Source organism: Hippoglossus hippoglossus, chromosome 2, assembly GCF_009819705.1.
Source record: "Hippoglossus hippoglossus isolate fHipHip1 chromosome 2, fHipHip1.pri, whole genome shotgun sequence".
NCBI lineage: Eukaryota > Metazoa > Chordata > Actinopteri > Pleuronectiformes > Pleuronectidae > Hippoglossus > Hippoglossus hippoglossus.
In genome coordinates this window covers 1,559,865-1,586,698 of record NC_047152.1, presented here as the reverse complement: position 1 = coordinate 1,586,698, position 26,834 = coordinate 1,559,865, and the positions used below count along the sequence as shown (strand labels likewise).

The window sequence follows — 26,834 nt, the reverse complement described above, 5'->3', positions numbered from 1 at the left end:
GGTTTTGACTATCTGCTGCTGTAACATGTGAGTTTCCACGATCATCTTATCGTATCGTCTAAAAAAAGATAGTTCAGACTTAGCTAAGTAACTAACAATCAGGCTAATTACACGATGCTACTATACTAAAAAGTCCTATGCTATATTTGCAACTGTTCTTAGCCAGTTGAGTTGAAACTTCAAGTCTGACTGTCTGAGTTGAGCTGTCATTTGAAAACCTGCAACTCATCAGCCACCACAGTCCAGGCGGAAAAAAAAAAGAAAAGAAAAATGACCCTTTCCATTTCTCCACATTACTTTCTGCCCATATCCCGTCACGATGCAGTGATTGGCAGTCCTGCTTGAATCTGCAACCCAGAGTCCAATTACATGGAAGGGGTGTGAAGTATATGAGTCAGATTACGGACCCATCTTCCCAGAAATAAGGACTCTGTCACCGGGGAGTTCTGGGCCTCACGGAGGCAGCCAAGCCTGGCCACAGACCAGAGTGGTATTCTCTCTTCTGTCACTTCTCATTGTTGTGAGGCGGCCGCTCCACACGCAGGCAAAGTGACCGGCAAACAGGCGGCGTAGCAGAAAACGCAAAGACATAGTCTGGTGTTTGCATCTGTCAAACACGCAGACGGGCACACAACGCACATAAAAACACATAAAACCCCCTCCTTCTTTCTCAGGTGTCACGCATGACTGCACATGTGGGCATCTTCGGACATTAAGTGGCCTATTTTTAAACGTTAATAAACCGAATTGCAGAGGAGCTGTGTCTCACATCCCCAAGCACAACACCGAGTGAACACTCTAATAATGCAGATCCCACCACAGCAGTTAGTCTTACCTACTTATAGAAAATGAAGCCCATAGCATACTGCACCAAGAACACTAAAAAGCAATTATTGCTCTCAGCTGTGGTGAGACCCAAATTAACGAGGGAGAGTGAGACAGTGGTGATTTGGGCAAAAAGAAATCTGCAGGATAATTTGTTTAGAGTGTTAGGACGTAAAAAAGAAAGTTTTCCAAGGAGTCAGGTTAATTGTATTCCTGTGGTGAAGTTGGGGAAGTGCAAAGGTAAGAGCACCCCCGTGGGAGAGAGACCCACAATCTAAATGCACACAGCTCCACAGTAAAAGCAGGGTTGCATATTCCGCTGCGGCGCGCAAGAACATTTTCTTCTCCTCTGCACGATAAGATAATGATTGCTCTCTCTCCGTCTTGCTGACACACAAGTCAACCCCAACAGTGAGCGCACCGCCGGGGCCAGAGGAGGCTGACTTTCAAGTGGGGGCAACGAGTCAGGTCTCAAGCTTTTCTCGGAGTCTCCTGGCTCTGAAGCTTATGGGCCGGACACACACGTCCGTGCATGAGCGGGTGCGCGTGTTTACGTGGGAGGGATGTGCATTGAAAGGTCAAGAATCAGCCCACATCCTCCCTCAGAAGGAGGAGAGGAGAAGAGAAGAGAGCTGGGTGCTGGGTGTGGGTGGGTGACACTATAAATACAGTAAACAGTACAATGATACGCTCATCCCCTGCACTGAAACCTCTTTATTTGCAATAATATGTATAAGATGTCAGTGTGGCTTCGTTCATTTTACATACATTGGTGTGAATTAATTGACATTTGACATTGAGGGAGAAGCACAATAAGAAATCCCACGATTCAGCGTGAATACAAAGTAGATTGTATTTTAATGAGGGCAACAAGTCTAAGAGAACGTGGAGGTAAATTCTCACCCTTATTTGTGACCCTATATCATATATGATAATATATCTGGTAATAAATAAAAAATGAACTCAGGGCAACTGTGGCAGATTTTTCTACAATTTTTCAACTGAATTAGTTGACAAATGAGCAAAATACATCCACTAATGAAGACTGGGACTTGGTAGAATCTAAAAAAAAAACTTTGAGCTGACATCTTTTACATTCAACAAATCTAATATACATGGAGGCATTTAAAGGACAGGTATTCTATATCTTGAGTGTCAACAAATCCTGTCTAATGAGCAAAACCAACAACAAACGTATCCCAATAACAAGTATATCCCCTGTAAACTAAACTTGATATCTCATTTCTCTACGCCGCAGAACTCCAACACGTCAGTGAGTCACAGCTTCTCACTCTGTGACAATGTACAAAGATACTGCAGTTTGTTTTGTGTCAATCCACATCTCTGCTGCAGCAAATACTCAATATACCTACAAAATGTGTATTAATCTGCAGCTGAAAATAGACCCTAATAAATACAGCATGTATTGAGATCAGACACATCTACAGTATATTTTCCGCAAACTGCAACTGCAACTGAATAAAGATCAAGCTACAAAAAAAAGTAATTTCACCAGTTCGTAGATATTCTTTTACCACAATTCAAAAAATTAGGGAAAAACACAATGTTAAAGAAAGTAACACAATCCAGGATCTGCCCCCTTTAGCGAATCAGCTCTAAAAGTGTATGGGATCTTCCCCTTCCCCTTCCACTAAATTTTGCGTAATCCTGCGAACAGACAGATGCAAACACAACCTTCTTGGCAGAGGTAACACACGTGCCTGGGGCGGACTGCCACAGTGAGAGAGGGCTTATAGCTCTGTTGGTTTTGGTGTTGTTATGGGATTTATTCACCGAAAATAAAGAGTGACGTCATCCACATCCTTTTATTCTCTGGTTTAATCTCAATCTTGTTCTGATAACTTTTAAAACTTAAGAAGTCAGTTCGCTGCGATAACAAAAGATGTTTTTTTCCCGCTCGCCCCTAGCGGCATGTGGCCATGCTGAAACTGCAGTTTTGGTTTTATGAACAGAGCTTTTAAGAAATTCACCCCTGAGATGTGTGCCTTCATCCCAATATAATGGAGGTAGATGGAAAACAATTTGAGTTTGCCGTCTGTAAATGATCTGGACTAATCCTGACATTGTTTCTGGGAAGTCACGGGAAGTAAAGATGATGATAGATTGTGCTGTGACTTCTTAAACAGATAACATTTACCCTTTAGTTCAAATAGTGCATCTGAACCCTCTGCAGAGCGGCTACGTTGCTCTGCCTCTCCCTGCAAACGTTGCATCACAAAGATTTCCCCCCCCTTATAAGCAACTGTGTTTCCTCGCATGCGCTGTAATCTGTGCAAACCAGGCTCCTATATCACTGCCACCCTGCATTACACCTGACACTCGACGGTGCTCGGCTAAAACATGAAGTACAGTCTCATGAAGGTCCTATCAGCCAGAGAAGTGGACCTGAGAGATCCAGACGAGTACACTCACGGTGAGTTCACGAGATTTAAGGATGACTGGAATAATCTTATATGAATGCACACGACAGGATTCTTGGGTAATTTGACACGTGCACCTGCCCTTCGATCCAACAAACAGTTAATGTTTATCTCCTACGTCTGTCAGTTGGCAGGTTTACACAAAAAACCACTGGGCAGATTTCCATGAAACTTGGTGGAAGAATGCAGGATAGGTCAGGAAAGAGCAAATCAAATATTGGTGCGGATCCATAAAAGTCTGTTTCACTTTCTCTGCAGCGTTTCCCACAGAATTAATTCAATCTATGTCGGTATGTGCACGCGCACGAACGTTGCTCTCATGCACAGTAAATAGCCCACAGCTGTACAGTGCAGCAACACAGCAAAATACCAACTCTGATCTCTTTTTCTTTCATTAGAAACTGCGGCTGGAAGAATTATAATACGGCGGTTTGCCACAGTTTAGTCAATTAATAGCAAACTAAAATTAATAGCAAACTAAAATTATTATATTTTTCATATGAGGTCCCTGTGACCTTTGACCACCCAAATCTAACCAGTTAATCCTAAACTCACATTTGTGCCAAATTTAAAAGGATTCTCTTGAGGCTTTCTGAAGATACACATTCACCAAATTTGTATCAGTTAATCTTTGAGTCCAAATGAACATGTGTGCCACATATGAAGAGGTTCTGTCATGGTTTTCCTGAGGTGTTGCGTTCACAAGGAATAAAAAGGCATTCTTGAGATATCCTGGTCATAGATGGACTGTCAGACAACCCACATATGCCTCAGTTCACTGGATATCGCCGCCATGGAGGCATAGAAACAGGTACAAATATTTTTCATGGATCCAGAAAATCATAAATTCATGTTTTACATCAAACAATGAGCAGCTGTCAAAATCACAAGAGGAGGCTCGGGTGTTCTTGGCTCAGATTTCAGTGGTAGAATTCAGTCTGATTAAACAGTGGACGCAAACTCCTGTTGTCCGACTGATTGCTGTTTACCCGTCCTCTCAATCAAGTCTTATTCATTCACATTTTCCCAATAATCACTAATGCTTGTTTATCCTTTGCCTTATCTCCCGACCCTCCACTTAACGGCCAATAAATTCAATAAATTCACCATGAGACAAATAATAAAAACACAAATACTACTCACCGGGCTGATGCTCTGTTCTGCTAATGCTTTGCTTTATTCATGTCTGTGCTAATGACAGTTATCGCACAAAGTCGTAGCCATATGGAGATTTATTTTTCAAATACATGCACTATCTCTTACTTATAACCCAAGAGTGCCATATTTAAGCACTGACAATTACATTAAGAGGATACTGCAAGGTGAACAAGTACAAAAGCTGCATTTTAATCATCTCCTGTATAATATTACAGAACTAAAATTAGCATTATCTCAAATTGAATGACTCTAAATAAATCTCAAACAGTGGCTAAGTGTCTTTTTTCATTATCAAAGCTGACACGTCGATCTCTGGATTTTGTTTCCTAAAGAGGAAACCCGCTCTGGCCTCGAGCTGCCAACATCAACAGAGCGACAGAACCCTTGATACGACAAAGCATCATTACACCAGAGCATGATCGGTATTTCAAGCTGCTTCAGACCTCACACACAAGGTGTTCTTACAGGGAATAATAGACCGGGTGGAGGTGAAGAGGCAAAGTTGGCACCAATGAGTCCGCTATTCTCTGCGTCACACCTCTGAGTGCATTTGACCTGCAGCACATATCAAAACGAGGAAAAAGACACAAACTTTCTGTTTGACCAACAACCAATTTACTTTTCCACCAAACTCCTCCCTGCTTGCACGCTTTCCCTGCGCTGCAGACTCCCAGCAACACCTATTTCCTGTTAATTGGAAATACTTTTGTTTTCTCCAGAGCAAGTTATTATAAATTATCGGACCGGTCGAAACAGGCGACCCCCCTTTGCGAGCCTTGCTGTTTGGGAAATTGTTGTGTAATTGGCTGCTGTGCAGATTCATTCACTTTCATTGTGTCTGCACTTCATTATAAGGACTTTGGTCAAATTTCACCATGCTGCAGCAGGATTTATGAAATACTCCAAAAGAGGGCGATCCGAAAAAACTGGGTCACTTTGAAGTTCAACATTTCCAAAGCACTAACAATCTACTTAGACCATAACTTCAAAACAGCAGCGCAGCCCCCTCACCAAGTCCACTGGAGGATATTTCTCTTTTGCTCGCCCCTAAAACCAGCCTGTGTCGACCGAAAGGAAGTTTCCTTCAAACACCTCAGGAGTTAAAAAGGTAATGAAGTGATTTTTTACCCGGAAGATTCAGTAAATATTCAACAAAGCCTGCACTAGTGGAAACTGTGGAGACTTCATGGTATTGATTAAATAAATAATAACGATAGAGGTGTCTCCTGCATTAAATTTAGATTACACCGTCAAACCATGCAGCGAGGGATGCCGTCTCCCAGCCCTCTACCACTACTTCTTCACATGCCCCTCGAACGCACCACATGACCCTCAGCTGCAGCAGCGGAAACCACTCTGCTCGCCAAAGTCGACTTCCCAGATTTGAAGGTATGAAACTAAATGAATGTGAAGCAGGATGTTCCTATAAAGAAAGGACAGGCTGAATACGGAGCTGGCCTCAAGAATCAATGACACACCTTTGACCTTGCTATTCAGTGAGAGACTATGGGAATAATACAGGCCTGAAGTAAGCCTTTAAAAAGAAAGAAAGAAAGAAAGGTGCTGTGGTTTTGGTGAGACACATGAAAGAGAAACGGTATTGTCAAATCTGAAGCAACAAAAGACTGTTTTACGATAATTATGAGTAAAACTGGAGAAAATGTTTGAAGCAGCAATTCCAGCTCATATCACTTGCCATAATTCTGCAGGGCACACTGAGTATATTACTGTAAAACACTTGCTATGATTTTAAATGAAGGGAACACAATATTCAATGTAAATAATAATTTAGTAATTAATAATACAACTGACTTTATGGAGTTTCATTTGTAAATTTGGCCTCGATAATTAATTTAATTGCAAGTTGGGACCACCGTGACACAATGAAAGCAAATGAAAACAGAATGCATGTCGGATTTGTTTCGGCCTTGGTTAGTTTCTCGCGGGCGTAGACGACCTCGGACAGGAAATAGTAGACGGAGCTGCACTCTCAAGACACTGAACCTGACAGTGTGTGAATGATTTGTGATAGAAAAACTATGAACGTGTGTTTGAATAGGTAAATGTGACTTGTGCTGTGAACTGCTTTAAGTTGTTTTAAGAATTGACCATTCGCATTTACTGGTTAAATCCCGAGGGACCCGAGGGAGCAGTTAATATTACTCACAACTGCAGATGATTTTCTTTAAAAACAGGAGACTGAGTTGGCTTCAAAAAACTCAAAAATCTGGTGCAGTAAGTTGAAATTTCCTGACCTTTCCCCACTGTGATTCCCGGCTGTTATTGACAAATTGGAGTAAATATATTGGATTAAATCATAACAGGAATCCTCCGCACTTTTATTCCGCAAAAAGAGCCCCGAGAGTCAGATCGAATTACAAACATCCTACAGTTGGCAGACCAACCTCAGGCACTGCTGCACCCTTATCACTATGAATTACTGTGTTGTTATACTGTAATGCAATTGTAAAGTCTGGACTGCATTAGGAGAGGAAACCATGAATGAGCCATTCCCCTCAGGCTGGGAGATTAACTCCGCTGCTAAACCCAGGGATAATCGGAATTCTCTGTCCTTGGGTGTGTACTTGGCTCGATAGGAAAGTCCTTCAAATGCTGTCAATATTTACCTGCCTGTGGTTACTGCCGTTAAATCACCGGAGTGTCTGATGCGGACGTATGGAGGGGAAGAAGAAACAATTTCACTGTTGACTCTTTATGGGGATAAAAGAAAATTACAGACAAGTCCAAGCATCCAGATATTTCCACAAAGACAAGTGTAGATTTTGTACCTTTCTTTTGATATCGGGCCAGAAACAGGACTCCAAATGGATGCTTAATTAACTGCTTATGTGTGCTTGATATCTAATTACCCAATTGTTTGCTAAAATATCAGCCATGGCAACTAAATCAGTTGAAGTGTGGTGTTTTCAGCTCGGTCTAAACCCTGCACCTCAAAGAGGGTTGGAATTTGTGGGTAAATGTGTGTCTAATTAAAATCATCCATCCATCCATTGTGAAAGAGGCGGGGACCACCCACGACAGGTCGCCAACGTGCCACAGAGACAACCGTTCACACTCACGTCCACATACAAGGACAATTAAGGTTCTCCAATTAACTCAACACCAAGTCTTAGGACTGTGGGAGGAAGCCGGAGGATTCGGAGAAAAGCCACGCAGACACGGGGGGAACGTGCAAACTCCACACAGACGCTGGGATTTGAGCTGGGAGACATCTTGCTGTGAGGCGACAGTGATAACCACTCCACCACCATGCCAGCTATGAAAAACATGCTAATCAAAAACTTAAAGTTATGGTACTTTTACTGCTGATGCTCCTTAAAAGTTCAGTGTCAAAAAGGGCTGCTGTAAAAACCATTGACATAAATCTTGCTATATAAATAATGTACGCACTTACATTACCAGTGAATGCTTTCCAGGGTATTTTCCTCAGGCTTATGTTCTTGTTGTCTGTCCTGCTTGTACATGTGTGTTTCGTATATGAGGGTATATGAGCTATGACCTTGACCCACAGCTGTTGAACTGTGGATTGAGCTCCACCTCCCTCATTAAGGGAGGAGGTGCAGACGGTGCCTGCGACCTAGATGCTCAGCGGGGCGCCAAATCTGAAATGATGTGCATTGAACACGGTGACGTGTCAAGAGGTACGCTGACAGGCGTCCAATGAGAGGGAGAATGAGAGAGTACCGGAGAAAGCAATCAGAAGAACTGGTTTTGCCTCAGGTATGAAAATAGAGATTTACTCGGCATGCCAATAAGTGAAAAGTGACAGCTGAAAACTTGACCGTACAAGGTGAAGCAGATTGCATGTGTGTCCCCGGGGCTGCCAGTGAGTATCATATCAACACTGATGACCGGATCAATCTAAATCAATACCCATAACTTTAACTTTGTTTACTATGCACATCTTTGACGTGGACCCATAATTGCAAATTTTCTGTACAGCTGCTTGATTAATGCCAAACTGCTTAAACCCCCCCCCAAATCACTCACTAAATCAGCTGCCATTGTGTCCCGTGACCCACGCATCTGCCCGAACACCTTGAATCAATAACCTTGGCTCTGTTTTAGCTAAAGTCACAGAGGCCGTAATGATGCTTAACAGCCCATTAAAGTGATGGAGACCTCCAGTATGGTGCGGGTGACGTGTGAGGGTTAAGCCGTGGCTTTGAACGCCTCAGGGAGAAATGTACTTTACATGTGAGACACATTAGTACTTTCAAGGTAGTTGCCTATAAGTAGGATAAGGTATAATTTGGAAGCATAAAGAGGTAAAAGTAGGACATTTTTATCTCAAATATGTGTAATTATGTTTAATTGCTGAGAAGTATCGGGCGACCTTTCTCTGCATGCAACAAACACTCTGAATAAAAAGTATATTTAGAGATTCATGAGAGCTCTATGCCTTTCCCCGGCTGCGGAGCCAAACATCTCCTGGCTAAGTTTCTGTTCAACCCCGCTCAATTGTTTTCGTGACCTCTGTTGCACAAGAGGCTTGTTCCCCATTGTTCGCCTCTGCGGTGAAATTGATTAACATTGGGCTGTAATGGCGGCAAAGATTTGGGGGGACAAACATTGGGGAGCATTATCTTTCACACAGTGTGACAAAATGGAGCCATAACAACGACTTAGCAATAATAACAACAACATCTTAATAACGGAGACTGTCCAAAGCCAGTGGAAGTGCAGCCCATTAAGTTGTACGCACATGTGTAATTGTTGATTACGCCTGGCTGATCACGAGACACTTCATGTTGCTGCGGATGCAAGAAGGAGAGTGTGTGTGTCAGGTTGCATTAAAGCCAGAGAGAGAGAGCAGACAAAGTTCAAGTTAACATACATGGACGTAAAATGATGCAAGTTTGTAAAGGTTCATTTATGCTCAACATTAGATATATATAGAGAAACAGACGGAGCCATCTGTCCATAACCTGCATTAATTTCATCCATATTTATGCATAGACTTTGCGAGTTGGTAAGAAACTACAGGCATCTTTATGATACTACTTTGTCCAGGCACAGGGGCAAACAGCTGCTTTTGCCCATTTCTAATGCTGCGTTCGCACCAAACACGGAGCAATTTGACGGCAATTTGTTGCGCTCTACCTGTTGTGGAAACGCCGGAGAACCCAGCACCATCGTGTGTGGGTTCACTTTACCATCCAGAGCCGTAAAAAAAAACCAGGAGCCCCTTCTGCAGGAGCTGTGTCTGGATAACTGCCATTTCCAGCGCTACCCGAGGCTGACCTGTGGCCAGTTTCGTGACCCGCTAGCTCGGGTCTGTGCCAGGGAGAGCCTGTCTCCAGTGAGCTTCATTCTCACCGCTACTTGGATTTTGAAACGTGGACAGTGATGGTTACATTGTTTGAAAATGAGCCTCAATGCTTCCTTCACTTGTTTACATTGTGTGATGGACGTGTTTGAGGGCTACAACAATAATCCACACTTCTTCCTACACAATCGCCTCAATTTAGGTTACACACACACACACACACACACACATGCATCCTCACACGCGTTGCATACAGACACACATGCATTGATATACGAGACACCCGCACGTTATGAGATTACACTACACAACACTCGACTAATCCCACACGACACAAATACATGTGGCCGACAGGCAGATTTCACAGCCCTCAAAAGCTTTACCGATGGGGGGAAACACTGCAGCGTGCAGACCTTGGATGTTCCTCTTTAGCAGCCAAGTAACACATAAATAGCGCCCATTTATTTCCACTCAACAGACTGTGTGAGTCAAGACTCTGCACAGCATAAACCAGACGTTACATAAGTGGGTTTTGGATTGTCAGCTAAGAGAGGTGAGAGGAGATGAGTGCGGGGATGTGACAGAAGTGCACATGCATTCCAGCACACACACACACGCACACACACACACACACACACACACACACAAAGACGCAGTCTACTGTGCCGCTCTTTGCCTTTATGCAGGTTGACACACTCGTTTCACTGCTTTGGGCGCTGACCGCATTTCACTAGTGTGGGGGGGATCGCCATGGCAACAGCTTCTCCAGATTGCTGGTTGTAACGCGTATGATGACATCATCCAGACATCATCCAACGACACGGATCAGAGGTACCTACTGATGTGTGTACGCCTCCATCCATCAGTCGAAACCTCATGCGCCCTCTCAACAAAACATCAAGAGGAAAAAGCATAAAGAGGAAATCCGTTGTGTAAAGATAATCAATATTCAGAACACACTTGATACATGATTCACTTAATAAGATGTGAAATGAATCATATGTAAATAGGCTCTTTTTCGCACAAACATTTACGATTAGTAGAGATAACAAGTGAGTGTTAAATGGGACAGAACCACTCGACTAACAAATTTGGCAGAAAGAGGATAACGTGTGTATCCCAAAGGAGTTTTCTCTCACAAACCAACAATATCTAACAAATATAAGTCTTATAGCTTTGTTTGATAGACCAGATTTAAAAAATACACAGTATATATCTGCCATTTCTCACAATCTTTACTGAGCTTAGTGTTATAGTTGCCTCAATATACACTCAATATATCTAAACTCTAATTTTTGGGATAGGGTTTGGGATTTTGCAGAATCTTTCATTACTGATGTTTTGATGTTGCTAAATATATATTCCTTAACAGAGCAACATAACTATAACGTAATATTCATATAATTACAAACTTACCACATCAACTGCAGTTGAATTTGATGTTATAACTACATTGGCGTATTAAGGCCACTTAATATGAACAAAGCCCCCAAAAACTGAGATTCCAAGAATAAGGTTCATAATCATCATAATATTATATATATATTAGCAAAAAAGTAATAAATCCGCTGTAATGTTAGAGGAATATCAGCAGATCTGTCCGTTCACCTGTGTTGAAGTGAGGAATGTGGAGCATCTTGTTTAGTTATACTTTGGTAAATTATTAATGACCAATTCATTATTATTTTTTCCCAATACGGCCCTGATACTCTATTGTATAGTAACTTGACAGGAGTCATCCCTCATGATGTTAAGTATAAAAAGCTTGATTTCACCATTGGAACAGGAGGAAATCAGAAACCATAAAGCAATTGGCTTTATGGTTTCTGATTTTGCTCTGATTTTGCTCTAGCAAAAGAGGCAACAACCTTTGGTCTTTTAAATTCCTGTTCAGACTGCACGCTAGAGTTGTTTTAAAATATTTAAAAAGATATGAGGGCAGGGGGTAATTATCAGAATTGCAGCCTGTGAATAAAAAATGAAATAACCGCAGATTAAGAATAATAATAATAATAATAATAATAATAACGTAGGAAACAGTGTTTTCTCACTACAGGTACAACCATTCCTTTCACCTGCAGGAAATCATGATCTCACAGAGGGAGGAATCATATAACAGGTGGATATAGAGAGGAATGGCTGTCAAATGGTAGCGGAGAAAGTGGAAGAGAAGCAACACATGCCTGTGAGAAAAAGTCCACACGGGCTGTTAATGATGTGATACAAACACAGGCGAGGTAGAAAAAGGAAAAGCTCCACGAGAGGGAACAGGGATAAAACGCAGGGAGAGTTGAGACAGACGAGTGAAATACAGCAGAGAGGGAAGACGGATTGAGAGATGCCACAAGCGTGAACAGATGGCTGAGGAGAGAGTTGGAGCGAGTGATCGAGTGAGCGAGCGAGGGAGCGACAGGCAGACAGAGAGAGGGAGGAAGAAGAAAAAAAAATCTGGATCAGGCTGAAAAAGGCCTTGAGTTCACTTTGGGGAATGTGGTAAGTAGGACAGGCAAAACTTAAATTCCCAAAAATGAGACCCAAAAATAACCCAAAGGAGAACAAACCGCTCGAGCCTGGGAGCGATGTGGGATGGTCAGTGAAAACAGAGTCCTGCTTTGAAGCGCCGACTCCGTCTCCACGATTCCTAATCTACCTGAGGACGGGCACAGAAAAGGAGGCTGGCATCTTAATGGTAATCTATGCAAATTCAGCTGTGAGGGGGGAAATGATAAACAGGGGACAGTCCTCATGCAAATTGAGTCTCCGATTGGAGGTGGATTCATCCATATGTATGTCAAACCATTATATATCGTCGGGTTGAAGAATAAAGCTCCTTTTCCAAAGAGTCAAAAAACCAACTAACACCTGCTAAACACCTGGCTTTTGTCTGCAATGGGACGTCTTGCATGATCCACAAGGCAAACTCCTTTACTGGCAATGGAAGAGGAGTCAGTTGCCTTTTCTTAGAGGGTTTAGCCGCGTAAAAAAACTGTGTATACCCACTAATGTTGGTGTAAAAGAAGCATTTCCTCAAAGCTGGGGTCCTCGCCTTCTGTCTCCAACCTGTGCTTCGCCCTCGTCTCAACACCTCTTCGCGTTCTGCCAGTAAAGCAACAGTTTTTACTCTCCCCCCTCATGCTTGAGGCAATGGCAATATACAGTAAGAGCTGGTCATTAATTCAACAATTCCTTCATATCGTTTAATTCCTGAGAACCCCGTTTGAACATAAGAAATGATGTGACTCATTAAGTGGGTTGAACCAATACCATTACATTGTAATATGAAACCAATCCTCATGGCCGATATAAAGCGGGCCTGTGGCGGTCGTCTTTCCCTTCTCCACTACACCCGGCGCTTTCTCTTCTGTCCTCCTCTGCTCCTGTATCTCTAACCAAGTGATCACACACACTCACACTCACACACACACACACACACACACACACACACACACACACACACCAGGAGGTACCGTGCATTGGTATTCGAGTAGAGTGGTGAGCGGCCGGCAGATTGACAGCTGTCGGACGAGCGCGGATATGCTCCCTGAGGAAAAAAATGACATGGAGATACGAGGACGCGGCGCCGCTGTGTACGTAATGCAGGCGTCTCAATTACAGCCGGTACGTCGCAGACACGTACCGATATGAATCACACCATCCAATTTGATTCAGGGTTTAGTGTTCGTGCCTTTTCCAGGGATGTGGCGGCCCCGCCTTTCACCTGGTGACTCATCCACAAAATAAAACATGTGACGTAGTGTTTGAGCGTAATATGACGTCGGCCCTTGATTTATATGACCTCCAAAAAAAACAGAAGAAGCTTGTTTTAATGAGTTTCTATGAGGGGATTTCACATTACTATAGATGCATCGTGCACAGAGTAAAACTAAAGTTCACAATATGCTGGTTGATATTAAATTCTAAAGCAAGACGTCTTGAGCTTTGCCCAAAGTTCACATTAAAACAAAATCAATTCAGCTAATATAAATGAATGGGAATACCTCTAACCCAAGGCCAAACACTATATATCCAATCCTCCATGTGTCAAATGCACACGTGGCTGATTCACTTTCACTGCAGTCAGTTCTGGTCACAGGTCTGTCTCCCATGAACACTAACCCGAGGGCACATTAATGTATAAAGTGTAAATGAGTTATTTAGACCAAGCTTCTGACAGTCGTGCCTTCACTTTACGTCGAATTCCTTTTTCTTCTCCTCTTTCTTGCTGCGTGACTGACATTTGGCGGACATTATTATCCACCTTTCGGAAATAAGCACTAACATCCGCTGGTAAAGGCCGAGTTCAGATGGTAACATGCGATGACAAGCCGTCAGAATGTGTCTCCTGGACATCCTGTCTGACAGGATGAAAATCAATACAGCAAGAGCCATAACCTATTGTCCGATTCAGACAAATTCTGTGTAAAGGGGCCGGCTACTCTCTCTCTCGTTCTTCCTCTTTGTGTGTGTGAGAGAGATCTGGCTCTGTCTGAGTCAGCTGTCAGACATCCTGCCTTCAAGATATGTTCAAAATGCATGAGTTGAGAAAATCCACCTGCCACAATACCAAATTCTGAGGTTCGGTGAAGGCAAAAGATGTGGCATCCTCTGTCCCCCCTCACTCACTGTGACCTTTGACCACTGAAATCAAATCAGTTCTTGGTGAATCTTTGTCCGAGATATTACGAAAAAATGTTTGGAAGAAATTTGTGTTGACTAGAAAAAGGGACAGACGGACAATCTGAATTCATGGGGCCTCCGGACACTGGTCGTTTCCAGCCTGGAGGCGTAAAAAGCAAGACTCACAAACCATTGGCACGTGACCAACAATATACTGAAGGTGTCTCCAAACTACAAAATATGTTCCCACTCAAGGACAGCCCTAAAAACAACTTTCAGACCCTCACATTATATCACAGTGTCTTTCTTTTTAATGATTTCAACTTTAACTGATGCCGTGTGCTTCTCTCAACACCCTGTGTCAATAGGAAATACATGTGGTGACACCACTTCATTGCATTTTCATTACGTGGACAGCTGATGCCAAACATGATGCATGACGTTATGTTTGTGTAATATGGATAAGTAGCCTCACGTAGGATTGCTCGATTAGTCTCTTTTCTACGTTGGAACTAGTCCAGCGTGCAGAAATTGGGCTCCAGTAGATTTAATGAGTTTTCTGCACAACACTGATAATAATGTTAACTGTATTTAATGGTGACTAATGAACTATAAGCTGCAACTGAACAAACACAGAGCGGAAATTTGCATAAATTATCGTCGCTATTAGTTTAGCTGCAGCCATGTATGGTAGCATCAACATTAAAACATAACATGTTATGAGCATAAACACCAGCTGGTGAATCCACAGCTGCTCACAAAAGTGTGTCTGCAGCGACGGAGGAGGCAATGACAAACCTGAGAGAGAGCGGTGAGGATGACACACACACACACACACACACACACACACACACACACACACACACACACACACACACACACACACACACACACACACACACACACACACACACACACACACACACACACACACACACACAGCGAAATGATGAGTAGATGCAAATTTTTAGTATTTATCTGAATTCATTCTCTGTATCTACTGATGGAAAAGGAAGCAAAGCGAAAAGTCACTCAGTGTGTGTGTGTGTGTGTGTGTGTGTGTGTGTGTGTGTGCAAGGGCAACAGGTACAGTACTGAAAGCACGACCCCCCATGGTTCACAATCCTTCTTGCTGTGCTTCCTTTTACCTTTGTACACATGTTAACATGTAGTAAGTGTACACGTACACACACGTACACACACGTACACACACACACACACACACACACACACACACACACACACACACACACACACACACACACACACACACACACACACACACACACACACACACACACACTCCTCTCCGTATCCTGCTTTGTTAGTTGATGAGTCATCGCTCTGGGTCCTCTAAACTGGGACAACACTCGACAACACACACGGCTTATACAACAGAGCACCACAACCACACGCGCAGACACACACAGGATCCGCTCTCAAACAGATCCGTGCACACAGGGGTGACTTGGCGGCGCCCACACTCACAGCCTGGGGCCTCTGAAGCTGCCTGCTGTTGACAGGTTAGTGCTGTTTTTCTCTCACACGTCCCAAAAAACCGGAGCGTGCTGAATATGATGTGCCAACTGATTCTTCCATGAAACGGTCTAATTAAGTTCATCCTGGGAAACTCTTACTGACAATATCTACTCTGCGTATAACTGGCCGGGGACATGTTATCGATTATGCAAATGGATGCAACTTAATATAAGGTGGACTGAACATTAAGGTGTAAATGTCATGGAAGAATAATTTCACCCAGTGATATGAATACAATAGTTTGACGCCACTTTGAATTTATTATCAGCAAAGACCACAGAATGACAGCTCGGCCAAATCCCACTCGCCAAATCAAGACAACACAACATGCTTGTTTGTGCTACTTTGAAGTCGAAGCTCTGACTTTAAATGGATTTTTGGAAAGCAGCACTGGGCACTGCTGCGCTTTGGCAGAAAACGGTTGGAAATTTTCACAGCAATTTTTTTCTTCATTAGTAAGAAATTGTGCATGTGATGTGTGGAAGCTGCAGAGGTGATGGAGGAGGAGACTGAAAGCCGCTGGGAGCACGTTGAGTTTGGTTTCTCTGGGTAAAATCTTTGGATAGATATCATAACCAAATCTTGATCCATATGGACAACTGAGGAGAATCTGCCGCATTTATTTTCCACCTGAGACAGGTTTATGTTTACCTCATGTAGTGATTATACTCACCTCTAAACCCTTCACATCAAGAGTACTACCTTGAACTTACATGGAACAAGTGCATGGAGCCACTCAGACAATCAGACCCAAGAGGTTCACAAGAGTAATGGTATTGGATCTGGGAGAGTATGGCTGCTTGTGGAAAACGTTGGCATTATGAGGTGGGTGGGGGAGAAGAAGAGCAAAAATGAAAATAAAGTTAGAGCTATAGACAAACACATGAAGAGAAAAGGAAAGATAAAAAAATAAATGAGAATACACAATGTGACTTAGGTCCGAATACGCTACATGTCTCAATTATATTGTTGTTATTCTCAGGATAACGTTACTCAGGTTAAGACAATTCTGAATATTTGTGTCCATGCAAAGACAGAAGAATAATCTAGAAGAATCTGTTGTTGATGTTTTCCACTCATCAAACCACCAGCAGCAGCAAATAATGGACCAGGGAGCCACCGATGCACAAATCGCCTAAAAACACTTTGTCTTAGCTATGTTGCTGTCATTATTGAAATCAATATCAATACTGTGTCACTGTGTGGACGGATGCCCAATATATTCTCCCTGGCCTGTGGCTCGCAGGGAGAGTGAGCAGTCTGCTGTGTGTTTGCTAAAAAAAAAGCAAAAGGAGGCTTCCATGTTACCGTGAGTCTCAGAGATTAAACCGAGGTGCTGCCAAGTCAGCTGGCACAGTAGCTGTGCTTCCTCTCAGCAAGGACCAGGAGAAGAAATGAAATCTTTCTACAATTAAACATTTTCTATCCACTATGGTTTCCATTCTTGGGAAACAGAAGAACTGTGTCGGACTGTGAAGTGACAGTTTACAATTCATGCTCCAACTGAAAAAATGACAATATGCGCTGATTGAACTCAACGGTGAATGAAGAAGCCACTAAGCAACCAGCAGCATAATGCAAAGTATCAGAAACAAGAAACAAACAAGTTCAGTAAGTTACATGCTCAAAAATGATTCACACTAAATGTCTAACATGTGTGATATGGAATTCAGTTGCTGTAGTGATACAAAAAGAGCTGGTATACCCCAATAAAAATGTTCAAAGAATTTTAAATGCAATATGTGGACCGTGGATTTTAAATAATTGGCGCAAAGGTAAATGACTACGATTATTGATCTATATACAACAATAATTGGCACGCTACATTTGAATTTCAATGCTCTTTGCAATTCCTTTTTAGACATATTTACCAATACGAAATATACATAAATCCCGTTTTTAGAATAAGGACCAAATATATATATCCTTCAGTTACTGTCATTTTGTCACTTGCATGAATCATCATAAAGTACGAGATTAGAGAAGATACATATTTGTGTACTGTTAGTAAGTTTCAATAAACACAGGGTGTAATGTTTATAATGTAATGATGAATAAATTGGGTAAACTAAAAGGATAAGCAAACTATAATTACTAATAAGAAAAGAAAAGTACAAGAAATGTCATGTTGCATATGAAGAAAGACTAGAGATGACTGTATGAGGGCAGATCTATGGTAGTATTCCTGTGTGCTATTTTATTCTCTTCTATTCTGGTCTGCTAAGAGGTCAGGGCCTATCTGAGCGTGTCATAATCCCTCCCACTGCTGAGGGGAGAAAAAACTGTCTTTACATAAGGTCTAGAAACAAGGTGTTGCCTGACTCACAGCAGTTATGAGAGAAATATCCGCAACATTTCATCTGACACATTCTTATTCCCTGTAGCAGGACTGCCCACAGACCAAACAAAGGAGCACAGTTGTAGATACAATGGACCGACGCGAAGCAGGCAAACACCGCGTCTGTGTGGAGGAAGACAAATCGGACCATATCAGATTGCTTTAGCACATATCAGTCCCCCGAGGTGACGGTGTGAGGCGGTTACAGCTGCATATGACCTTTGCCGGCGTGAGTGTGAATGTGTGGCCGAGTGAATGATAAGTAGTAACTTGTGTTCCTGCTTGTCTTAAAGATATTTTTCATGTACATGCGTAAATGTGTGTGTGTGTGTGTGTGTTTTTGTGTGTGTCGCAGCTTTTTTTATGACCAAGTGGCAATTCACCGTAAAGTCACCCATTGGTTTGTGAACGGCCGTTTTGAAGTTTGGAATTTTGTCCAGTGCCATCTTGGCTCTTTTGATTTCTCAGTCGCCCTCCGCTGGTCATTGGAGAGAATACAGGTTTCAGGTACTTCCGCATTGGCTTCACTTTGTGGCCCTGGAGTCTATGTCCGCTTTTCTGTACCGTCTTTGATCATGACATTATATATCCGTGTTCTCATGTGTTCTTAAGTGTTACAAAGTTTGCTGTCATTGTCGCCTCCCTCCTGTCCTGACTGTCATCCTGGCCCTTTAACTATCTGGCTACACATCAGAGGATGCTCTCTCCCAAACACACAATCACACACAAACAATAACACACACACACACACACACACACACACACACACACACACACACACACACACACACACACACACACACACACACACACACACACACACAATCAGAAGTTGGCCCAAAAGGCCAATGTGAGAACAGAGCCAGTGCAGAGGGACCATCGCCCAACCAAGGTCACATCCTGAGCAGAGAGGAGGCACTGTCATCTCGGTCCAACCTGGAAGCACATTCTCATAAATGCTGCCAGAAGGAATCCAATATGGCCACCTGTTTGGCTGGAAATACAGCAAGGGCAATTAGTTCAACCAGGCATCAACCCGCTGCCAAGGGAATGATGATGAGGGGGAAGTTTGCAGGGTTTGCATTTTGGCTCCGGGTTTTACTGTTGAACTGGCTTTTCAGAGGCTGATAAATTCTCGAGAAGCAAGATGCAAGCTCCTCTTTTAGCGTTCAGCGAAATAAAGCTCAAAATAGTCCAGGGCTGCAGTAGCACTGTAAAGACGTATTTAGAAAGAAAACATTTTTTTTCTTATCACCCGAGCAATAATGTCTCCTCCGCCTGCTAGCACTCGAAGTTCTTCAGTAGGGGTTCACAAAAGTGTACTTAACTCCCCCACTAAAAGGTGCGTTTACATTTAAAGCAGGTGGCTCTTGGGTGCCAAGCTGTCACAGGGTGCAGAGCGAGTTGCTGAGCGAGTCCTCCCGCTGCCGGTAATCCATATGCCGGTGTTTAAATGAGGTTGAATACCAGACAGGGTGTATCGCTGATTTTGGTTCAGCGTGCGCTCTCTTAGTTCATGTGCTGAGGAAGCCATGGAGACTGAAAGGCTAAATGAGTAAAGACCAGCAGCTTTAACGCCCCACTATGTTGAAACAAACCCAGAAACACCAGAGTAAGAATCATAGAGCAAGTGGTTGAAGGGGCTATTGTAGTGAAAGTTAAGCAACTCGTGCATAACTGTGCAAACCAAAAAAGCAAGTGGGTTAAGGTAGATAAAAAACTATCTTGTCAATTATTACCATCATTCTGGTATTACCTTGCATCAAAACTGCATTCAATATGACTATACCACTGCAGCAATAGTAATATAAGACAAAAAAACGGCTTTAAACACAGAACAGACTGTATATAAAGATGCCCAAATATCCCGGATACAAATAGCCCCATCTTTCGCCGTTGGAGTCAAAGAGTCAGGGTCCCGTTGGTACACATGCTCGACCAACGAGGGTCAGTCTCAGCTGTCGATCATGACTTTGTTTTTTGTCTGGTCCATGTCCCATCCACTAACATGGAGGAGGCAGGGTTTGTGACACCATCAGACTTCCTTTAAACCCCATGCCAAGGCCCGGTTTATGATTAATAGTTCTACCCAGAGAGTGTAAGCTTTGCTGGCACAGACAAGAGGCAGTATATCTTAATACTCAAGTGCAAACGCCCGTTCTCGGTGCTATTTTCTGATAAGGAGAGCAAATGCCTTCGGCCATTTTTCCTCTTTTTGCCGAGACAGGTACAAGGCTGCGGGTGGAAGCTGCTGACAGGAAGTAGAGCGGGGAGCAGTCAATGTGGGACGGTAGCTTGACTTTTGAGGTCAATCAAATGCTAACAGGGTATCAACCCCGTGGTCACACTCTGGTGGATATGCTCAACTACCGAGCAGAATTAGCCTCCTTCGGTCCAGCGGGCCGATCAGGTCTCGCGAAACTGTCCCCTTCATTACTGTACATTATGTAAAACACTAATGGGAGCTTCCCTTCGCCAAGAATCTCCTCTATTCACCACCGACACCCCCCCTCTCTAATATGCCTATCACGATTTATGACTCTGTGCTGCAGGGCATATTAACCATTTGGGACAGTGTGCCGTCTTGTATCCACTTTCATCTGTAATAACCCAAGGTAAGACACCATCATATTTCATCCCCTCTGTGAATCTTAAATGATCTCGCTCACTTTTCCTCCCTTGCTCCAACTCTTTGCCCAAACTCCCCCTACCCACATTTCTCTTTCATTCTCTTTCCTCCTCTCTCTTCATCTTTATCTCACATCCGTCTATTCCTTCCTCCAGGGCCCGGACTCATCTGGAGACTCGCCAGGAATGCAGATAGGATCACTCGCAGATGTACAATAACTTGAGGGGAATAAATATGCCCTAATTGAGAGAAATGATGTAATATTGATCCCAGGGCCTCTGAACGTTTGGCATCGACGAAGCGTTCTGCCGAGCCTGTGACATTTAGAGGGATGGCTGGTGTGTGGGGGAGTGTGTGTATTTGATATTGCTGATAGGTGCTGCTGTGCTGTGTGAGACCTTCTCTATTTTTTTGTACAAAACTAAAATATTCCACATGGTTTGATGAGACCTTGTGACCACAAAAGCATTGGACGGACAAAGCGGGAGGGAGACCATGATGATTCTCTGCCTGCAGAATATACTGAACATAACACTGAGCTGCTGCATTAAATCAAGTGATGCTTTGAAGGTGCGTTCCGGTTCAAACTTGAGTGGGTAAATATCGGCCTGTGTCGTCTGTACCTCTGTAGTAGCTTTAACACTCAAGTCTTGACGATAGTGTGAAAACAAACACAAGCAGCCTTATATACACGTGAGAATACAAGAAAACTGAGAATTCATATTAACATCATTCAGGCTGAAGATTAATTTCAGCACTATATGATAGATGAATAAATACACTGGTGCACTCCGGCTCTGTCAGTCCATTCAATTGCACAAATTTGCCTAAAATGCTAACTTAAATCAAGCTGCACTTATTTCTAACATTCATATTAAAATGTTTGTATGTAAATGTTATGTTAAATGTATGAATAAGTGTAACTTTATTCAATCAAAAATGATAGAAAACTCTGAACTTGCGTGATAAAGTTACATGAAAGTTTTATGTGCAATTTAAATACATAAAGTTCGCATTTTAGGCAAGAAAATGTTTGAGTGTGGGTATTTGTTATTTATATTGTAGAATCATGTGATACACGTTGAATAATTCTATTCCTTGTCCTGAGCTATAGACAAATATCATGGGTGATTTCACACTAAGAGCATTTTCACCAAAAAGTTCTGAACCTTCAAAACGAACCAAGCCATGGTTTAGTTTTTGATCCGAGCCAAGTCAACAAAACAAAGTCTGAAAGCAACATGCAGCACTTATTGTTTTACACCTTGCACTAATGCCTGAACAGTTCTTTGTACCTTTGCAGCCACAAAACCACAAAGTTCCCTGTGATCTAAATGCTGTTATCTTTCAAGGCCCCTGCAGCTCTTCATGTTGGAATGAATCAGTGCTTTTCAATCTTGCCCTTTTTATTTGCTTCTAAGTAGATTTTTTTCAGGTTTTATCCTGTTAAATGTATTTAATGTCGTATTCAATTGGAAATGTTTGAGTCAAGCATGATTTCTATGTTACAAGTCAGAAAAAAACCCCAACAAAAATCAATAAAGCATGTGTTCATGTAATCATTATGTCTTCCTGACCCTTTCATGTTTACAACCTCTCTCTCGGACTCTTAGTATTTACCTTGAACATGATCTATCACACATGTCAGCCTATCTGTGGCATGGCGTGCCTCCATCCCACTGGATATGTCAGCAGGACGTCCAAGGAATCAATAATAATCATTAAATATTGAAAGCCGCGCCTGGATCAATGAGAGAAGATCCCAAACATCGCGCCGGAAGATCATACAGCCACGTCAAGAAATGATCACCATTCATCGATGGATAAAGTCAAGTAAAGGTTATACATTTCAAAACCATCTGTTGGCCTGAGCTTCAACTCTGCTCCGTCAGTGAGGTGAAAGGTGACATTTTGTCTGCTGTCTCATCGTAGTTCATCAGTTCCTCCTAATGGCACGCTCTTCTACGGAGGATGTAACAAACACAGACGAAAGGAATAAGAGAAGGATAGAATTTTCATGTGTTTCTCAATTTATCTTCCAGTTTGTGAGGGGTTCAGCATCAGCTTAAAGGAAGTGAGAGTCTCTCAGTGACCTGACATGCACAGGAATAACAGTATATTGATGCGGCTAACCTCGTCATTACAAAAGGACTGCAAAGTCTAATTTGAGGTGGGTGCAGACTCAATTCAGGATAATACTGGCTTTGATCTCACTCAGGTATCCTCCGTTCATATTATTAGACAATTTAACTCCTTCCGATGAGTGACTGAAAATCTAATTCTAGTTCACATTATTATTATTATTATTATTCACCGACCTCTAAGAGAAGTGCAGATTGTCAGATTGTTACAGACGAGCTCAGAAAAACAAAGGATCCCTTTATAAGAGGGAGTGATACTATGTCTTATCGAAACTATGTGATTTAAAAGGCCTTTTGTATGAGTTGTGATTAGAAATATATTGAATCTCCGTCAAAAATATGATATAAGACATGAAAAGAATATGATTTCATAACAAATTTATTTATTTTAGGATATGAGATCTGGCCATAGGCTGTATAAAAAGTTAGACGGGGCATCTCCACTTCCTCCCACTGTCCAGGAAGGAAGCAAACATTTTCCAGATAAGAACACCACCATCTGGCACCGATGACGCAAATGGAGCCAGAGTCTGCGCCGTACCGACTGGGGGATTCACTTTGGGGAGCTGTCATGTCGTCCTTCTTTATATACAGTCTGTGATTTCACTAATACAAGTATAACCAAAAAATACATCAACTACATACTAATATACTACTAATTTGTCCCAGGACATCAGAATATATGGGTGACGACTGCATTTCGTATTGGAGGTGTACTAAAGACCTTTGACCCTTTCTTGCCTTTACAATGTTTTGCTGAGCTACTCCCTCATTGACTGAAAAACAACAAATTCCCTCACAGCCCCTAAAGGCTCCCAAAAAGCCATTGAGGGAAACAAAACAAATCACTAACTCAATTACCCCAACACGAAACAACTCTTGGGATTAAATATGTGAGTGGTGATGCAGAACAGTAGCAAAGGTGGATGGCTTCTTAAAGTCGTGTGAGCTCAAATGGGATTTTTTAGAGAAATTAAGCAAAGAGGTTTAGACACATCACTGTAGCAATTTAGAAAAGTTGTTGCGGTGTTGCGGAGTCAGGCGTCGGGGGATGGAGCGTGAGATCCCGAGGAAGGAGGCGGGCGAAAGGGCTCGAAGTTCCAACAGCCAATCAGGATCGCAAAGGGGAACTTGCTGGGTATTCTCAGAATGAGCATCACAAACGGGGGGCGCCGCTGTGATCGTAAATTCAATCTCGCCCAAAATAAAATGTCAGGATGGGAAGGCAAGTGACATGTCAGCTGTGCATAGACAACAGCATAATAGTAAATCAAACGTGGCAGCAGCAGCAGCAGCAGAATGAAGGGAAAGAAGTGACACAAGCAGTTTTATTGCACATTGATTCTATGGAGAAAACACAAACATGTCCATGCATTAAGGAAATTAATCACCTGGTTGTCAAAGTGTTTACTGTTTACAAATTGCACGCATTAGCAGCCTACTCGAATCGGACGTGCACTGCAGTTAGTCTGCTCGGCTAGACCGCAGTCAATTATTCTACATCGGCGCACGACAGAGCAAAAAGCAGTGTGCAGTGGAGTGTCAGACTGAATCACGGAGCCAAACTGTCTCCGATCTGTCCCGCGGAGGAAGCAGTGAAAAGACAAGCCCGCCGAGAGCCGGGAAGAGCATTTACACAACAGGTTTTAATCAAACTTAATTAATTATAAGTGAAGAACCACAAAAAAAAAAAAAAAAAAAAAAAAAGGAAACGCGGACGAAAGTATGCGCTGATTAAACGGTCCCCCCACAGCCGCCATTTACAGATCCCGCTGTTCTTCCTGTTCGTCCCCTGAGTGCCACAACGAGAGCTTGAAAAGAGTCTCTCCACATTTCCCTATCCCCACCGCTCTGGCTTTCTCGCTCTCACCTGCCCAATTAACCGCGAGCCATTTACGCTGCGACGTTCCACTGGAGACCCAATATTAAAAAGTCCACCAAAACTACCACAAGTCAACTTTGGATGACAAAAGCGATGCCAGCCCAACAAGAAGATGACATGGGCTTGTACAGTCAAATAATCAAATATATTATGTACACAGAGCTTCTGACTCTGACTGTGTGGAATATCAAAGGGTGCACAGGTGTGGGAAGGAACGTCAAAATAACTATTCTCACTAATCCTTCATGAGAATCAAAACCACAATGAAAATTCAATCTGACTAAAGGGATGAAGGTCTAGAAAGCTGAAAAACTGAAAATCCCATAGGTAATTTTTTGTAATGTAAAAACTACATTATAGAATAATCAAACTATTCAAAAAGAAGAAAAGCGGCACATACTGTATTCTCCCTCGCCTGTTCTCCCAGCCATCAGGTAATATTTTGACAATCACCATCATCCACTATGAAAACACCTAATCGGATGAGAAAATGCCGGAGAGCCTTTTACCCACCATCAATTCAGAGCTACAATGATTTGCGCCTACTTCCTGATTGCCACCTTTTACCTCTGCGAGCCAGTTGTGCTCACCACCCGTGACAAATCTACTTCAAAGCAAGCCTCCATCATGACCCATTTTCCCTTCCACCAACAGCTGAGCTTTCGCCCAATAAGGCACAAAGCGGGGAATTTTCCCATGAGACCCCCGTGCATCACAAGCTGGTAAGGCATATGAAAGACTCCCGCGCGCCGAGGCAGCCGCACGCGGGAGAATCGGAGGCAATCATTTGAAGTAATGCTAACATTATAAATTTGAAGATAATAGGAAGAGATATTATGTATGGTTTCTCAGAAGCACCACTTTGATTCATTACTGACTCATTACGGACGAGCAAATACAAGCTGCATTCGTGTTGCACTAGATAACTAAGATAGATGTGACGAGCGTGAACACAATGAGGAGGCACTCCATACGATGGGAGGAGACGAAGCAGCAGGCAGCGCTTTCATACCCGCTGAATCACTCTCGTTTTATCCACAGATGTGACGAACGACTCATCCTGTTTCTCTTCTAGCATCGTGGAAACTCAAGGTCCATTCACAGAGGGGAACAGAAAGTGGAGAGGCCTAATTGAAAATCTTGCGCTGAGCACCGCCCCGGGTTACTTTGAGTCAAATCCGTGCTGCGGCGACGCACAAATGGAACATGCAGGGAAGTATTGGAGATCAATTTTAATTGGTAAAAGACAGTGCAGCGGTTTCTATAACAAGGCGAGGTGTATATTTGTTGTGACAGCTTGAGACACCTTAAAGGAGTGCAAACAAATGACATTTCATTCCCTATTGCACTCGAGTGGAGATGCAAATCTCTGATAGATGATGATAGATGGAAAACTGCAACTTGCAACAGCATTGTTTTTATGATTAGTCTGATGTGTTGTCTTTAACTGCTTTGGTATCAAACATTGGATATTTTTCTCATCATAAAATGTTTTCTTTTTGTTGTGAGTCATTGTAGAAATTGGAATTATAGTGCCTCACAATGTAAATTCAACATCATTTACATTTCCACAGCAATAACTTTAATCTCATTCTACATGTTTACTCGCAGAGTGCTTTCATTCAGAGATGAGAAACTGTCAGACATTTTTATAGACACCAATATTCTTACAATTGCCTGAATAAGTTGCTGCCATGTTTTTGAATAATGTAATCAAGACGTGGAGAATTCAGAACTTAGTCGTATAATGAAGACATGTATGTCTTAATCGCACGTCCTATCTCCTATCCCATGTCCTGTGTTCGGGTGTAAACAAGTAGTAGGACGTTGTGTTTGCACGAGTCATAATGGAATATTCTATTAGTAGCTCATATAAGCATCATAATCAAAATAAAGTCTTATTCAGAATAGGTCAATAGTTGGAGTACAGGTGCCTATGTAAACGTCAGTAAAAATCTACACTTCCTGAAAATA

General features: G+C 42.5%; 1 protein-coding gene across 3 annotated transcripts in view; it reads right to left on the bottom strand.

Annotated features, from left to right (window-relative positions):
* Window positions 1-26,834, bottom strand: part of LOC117772600 (interleukin-1 receptor accessory protein-like 1) — a 258,307-nt gene that overhangs the window by 57,208 nt on the left and 174,265 nt on the right. The gene's annotated exons all lie outside the window — the stretch shown is intronic.